The 5,219-nt window shown below is 37.1% G+C and overlaps 1 pseudogene; it reads right to left on the reverse strand.

The window, feature by feature from the left end:
• Nucleotides 1-1,219: 1,219 nt before the first annotated feature.
• LOC120151405 lies at nt 1,220-2,647 on the reverse strand (annotated as a pseudogene).
• Nucleotides 2,648-5,219: the final 2,572 nt, after the last annotated feature.

Genomic DNA, 5,219 nt, shown 5'->3' on the forward strand with positions numbered 1-5,219 from the left:
GTTTGAGTGTTTCATCGATTTTGATATTTTATCTTAAACTCTTTGCCTTTCAAAATTTGTGTCAAGATGAAGATTATTAGAGTTTGACCCAAATTTATTTTGACTCAAATTGATTGAGAAATAGTAAACCTAGTTTGAATGAAATTAAAAATTCTATTATATTTTATTTGGATTAAAAGTTAAAAAAATACTTTGAATAGAATTATTGCCATGTAATTTTTTTATAATCAAGTAATTATCTCTGAAAATACATATTGGGTATTAGTATTAGATATCAAGTTGTTAATGAAGATTCCTCCTATATTCTTTTATTTTTGACATTAGTAAAAAAATTTCTTTTTCTACCCATAATTTTTTCTAAAATAAAATCTTTATATTATTTACCATGCAATCAATGTTCATACTAGCACATCATTATGTTTTAACAACCATTGCAATATCCAAGTGGATACACCAAGGAAATAGGAACATTTATTGGACCTTTAATGGTGTTTTATAGTTTATAGTACCATGGAATACGCTAGTTTGACATGGATGGTCAATTGGACTATATTCTGGCGAACGATCGGTCCCCGGAAATGTGGGGGCACATACGACCATCTCCCCTTGGCTTCACCAACATGTCAGAAAAAGACTTACCTTACTCATACTGGGATCGCATGTTCGAAAAATCTAATCTGCACATTATACACTTTGAACTCCTTTTTAAGCATTGATTGCAATATATGTCAAGTTCGTATCAGATTTGACTAGACTATATATATATATATATGCACATTGTGTTGATTAAGTCCATACAACAAGACGACAACAGAGTTGGGATTGTGGGTAAAGCTTTCTTGCTAGTTGACTCAACAAATATCACGTATTATAGAGGTGGGATATGAAATTCACATAGAAAAAGAAAAAAAAAAATTATAAACGAGGACGTCACGAGATTGAGTGAGAATATCATATTTTGAAGAAGTGGAAGATATGATTCCTACATCCAAAAGGAAAAAGGAGTACTATATATCCTATTAGACATGTCTTTTGAGAAGATATAATGATCCGTGTCAGAAGTATGAACCAATAATTGACGAGTATTCAACCATTTGAACCAACCAGTGTTAACATGCATCAATGCGTACATAGGTTCATGAACACACGCACCGGAGACGAGGGAAATACACTATAATCATATATACGATGTCCTAAACTAAGGAAATACACTATATTTGTTTGCACTTTGCAGCAGCATATGTGTTTTTTTGTTCATGGAGTTAACAGTTGGTGAAAATGGACGGGATCGATGTCGAGAAACATAGTATTCGAGGTTGCAAACTATGTCCGAAGATCAATCACACTGATGGGAAGAACTTGTTGAGATCGAAGGCCAAGGAATAGAACTCCTCACTTCTTGCATCTGATTTGAACGATCTGTACTTATCCCAAAAATGCATGCCCCGATCCTTCCTAATCGCATTGTCTTTCCCGGGCAACGTGCAATCGAGAAACATCGCCAACACACCGGCAACGAATGCTTCGGATGAGAACGTCATGTTTATCATGTCGTTGAACTGCGAAATCGAAGAGGAATAACTCTGCTTTCTGCAAGGGATTCAAAATAGAGTTGTAAAAGAAAAGGTAAAATGAAAACAGGGTAGTTACCCATCTAGCTCTAGTATGAACTGGACCGAAACCATTAACTGCTGTGTACTCGTTGAAGTACTGTGGTATTGATAATCCCATGAAAACAGAGAAGCCTAATATAAACTTCGCTTTGAAGCTGTTTAAGTTACAGAACTGAAGCAAGTTGAGACCCCCTGAACCTGGACTTGTCATTAAGAAAAAGTGTTGAATTATGGAAATGTTGAATGGAACGGAAATAATAAATCTTGATTCGGATATGACTTACCGACGTATGCAAAGAAAAGACATTATAAAGCTGCAAATATTGGAGATGGAATCGAAGCAAAAACAGCTCCGAATTTCCCTGTTTAGCAATGCATGCAAACAGATGAGCAAGGGAGTGTGACAAAGAGAAAGCAAGAGAGATTGACATTTGAAACTGACCAAGGATGGAGAGAAGATCATGAAGCCTGCGGATATCAGGACAACTCTTCGACTGCCAACACGCGTTAGTGCCAACAAACCGGCATTCTCACTGCCATTGTTCACACGGTGTTAGATGAACAGATATTGTTTTCTTGTGTGCCACTAGTTGCAGGAAAGAATCTTACACTGAAATGGATGACCCATTCCCGGTTCCGAATAGTCCAGAAAAGAGAATGCCAACACCCTAAGAATGAAACAAACAACACATAATTATACTTAACATCTCTAAAAGTCCAAGCAATTTGTATAGAAATTTATCAGTTTATTTTACCTGCCAACCGATACCGCGGCTGAGAATGGAAGGGGGCAGCGGAGTTGCACTTGCATATCTTGCAACAGCAATGTAGGTACCAGTAGACTGTTTAACCATATGGTAAATAAGTGTTACAAACTTAGATAAATGTGTTCAGTAAAAATTATCGGAACCGATATCAAGACTATAACAGAAGAATTAAACCTCTACTAAAGCAACAAATGAAGCTGCCATCATAGCAAAAGCTTCTCCGGCATCAAACGTGGGAGCTCCCCATTGAAACGGATATGGAACTTGTAACAACCCGAATATTTACAAAATAATATTTAATTGAAATTGGAGGTTAATTGTGAAAATTGGTGAAAATTGGGGGCTAAATTGAAAGATTTTAAAATTTGGAGCTTGTTTTAGAGTTAAAGGAAATTCAAGGACTAAGCCCTGGATTTACCCAATAAAATTAGGTAAGTTTAGTTTTAGATGATATCCCCAAATCCCCTTCCCCCTACGCCGATTTCAGACTTAGATCTCGACGCCGTCTGAATTCCGATCGTCGTTTTGAAATCACCATCGTGTTCGTTATTGAGTCAGGAACAATCCCCTTAAATTAATTGAAGTGAAACGCTGCCAAACGTCGGGAATTTCAAGTCAAAGCATCGATGTTTTTTTTAGCTCTATCGCCGGGAAAATCTCAAATTCACCGCCGATCGTTGCTCTGTTTACGACACCTCCTGCACCATCGTGTTCCTTGTACCGTTTCGAGTCCGTCGGTGTCAATCTTGTTCGCCGTCGACGGCGGCGCGTGAGGAGGTGGAGCAGTCATAGATTCGGCCGAGTTAAAATCGAGCTCTCCGCCGTTCAAAAATTTGAACCGATTGTTGTAAGTATCTCGAAATCGCTCAAAATAATTTTTAGAAATTTTTTTTGTAATTTTTAGGGTCCCTGAGGACGTCCCACGCGCCACATGCGCTGCCGTAGGGAGAGTGGAGGGCTATAAAACCGGTCTGACTTGACCCGACCGCTAACCCGACCCGATCGTTGACCGTTGACTTTCTTTGACCAAAACTTAAAATGGCATTGACCGACCCTTAAACGACCGTAAATATTTTCCGAGTATACCTATCCTGATAGTTTTCGACGTGCCAAATCCATTTCCGCAGTCCGTTTCACTAAATTCGAACCCGAAGGCCTCTAAATCGACGGTCAAAGTGGTTGACTTTGACTTTGACCAAGAATCTGAATTTTCAAAAAGTCATACTTTATATTTTTCGACGTCCTGATTCCGATTACACAATCCTTTTGGCCAAATTCAGACTCTAAATACCCCAAAATGATAGTCAAACCCGAAAAATGCTTATATACTTAAGAATTCTAGCTTTGAACAATTAAGTAAGATTTGGGGCTGATTAATTATTATTGTTTGAAGGTACAAGAGACTCTCTGGATCGTTCGACAGCTCGACTCATCTCTTCTAGATCAGTTAAACCACGTATACCAATATTCACCCGTTCGAAAACTGTAACAGAGCGTGGTGAAACCAGCAATCAGTAGATCTACTATCTGAACCCATTATCGAGGTGTGTTCATGTTTACTACATAATGGTTTTATATGTTTTGAAATATGGTACATTGAAATCTATGGTTTATTATTGTTGGTACACCGATTTATTGTTGATGATTTATGGACTTTGATGACTGGTATATGGATATTGATTTTGGGATGGATTGAACTACAATTGTAAAGCTTTGATCAAGCTAATAAACGGGCCTAATGTGACTCTTGAGGGCCCCAAGATGTTTAATTAGGTCGTCTTTCCTTTGCTGTGTGCTTAGGGTAAGCTATATGGACTTATTAACTTGGGCTTAAGGATACAAGCTTCATAGCCTATCCTTAAGTCGGCTTTCTTTTTGCTATGTGCATAAAGTAAGCTATATGGAAAATAATTTTGGGAACTACTGATGGTGTACCAGAAAAGGGTTTAAACTATGATTTTCAAAAGTTAAACTCTTTTATGAATTTGTGAGATTTACTGGACTATGATTTGTTTAATGTACCTATTGTGATTTTATGGTAATGTTGGGACACACTAAGCCTAGCTCACCTTTCGAAAATGTTTTTCCTCTTTCAGATACTGTTGGTTAGATACCTCGGTTCGAGCACTTGGAGGATCAACATATCTCTTGAAGTATATCTGATTGTAATGTTTTATCTTGCAAGTTGACTTTATTTTGGTGACATGGACCTTATTTTAAAATATCGGATTTTTATAATGATGACACTTTTGCTATTAATGTTCGGTTTATCGTGATTTTGAATTTGAAGACATGTTTTAAATTAATTTATTACTTATTGGTACTATATTTACGAGTTAGATTTTGATAGTATAATTTGTTTATAATTTCATGTTATTTATAATGTGATTTTATATTGATTGAATAACGGTTTCGGAAAAATGTCTTTAATAATTATAATGTGATCCACTAGACTTAGTCGAAACGCATAGGCCGGGTCTAGGGGGTTACATTTATTGGTATCAGAGCTTTTGGTTTTTAAACCTCGGATTGTGTATGAGTTCACATTGAAAATACGATTTTGAAATATTTTACAAAACAAGTTACTAAGGCCATGTCACAAAGTTATTAAGATTTTAACTGTGTTCGAGACTCTAAGTGCTTATCTAACCCTAAGTTTTATCTTCTGTAGTAAACTTGAGATCCATCAAAATAAGTGCTAGACGTAGTCGTCGAACTAGCCGTGGACGAGGTCGAGTGGCTAGATTTGCAGATCTGATTGATGAGATACGTGTAGATCCCCCACATCCGATAGGTGACCCTGCTCCTACGACCCCAACGAATCTGCCTCATGCCGCTG

Source organism: Hibiscus syriacus, unplaced genomic scaffold (genome assembly GCF_006381635.1).
Source record: "Hibiscus syriacus cultivar Baekdansim isolate YM2019G1 unplaced genomic scaffold, ASM638163v2 tig00111057_pilon, whole genome shotgun sequence".
Classification (NCBI taxonomy): Eukaryota; Viridiplantae; Streptophyta; class Magnoliopsida; order Malvales; family Malvaceae; genus Hibiscus; species Hibiscus syriacus.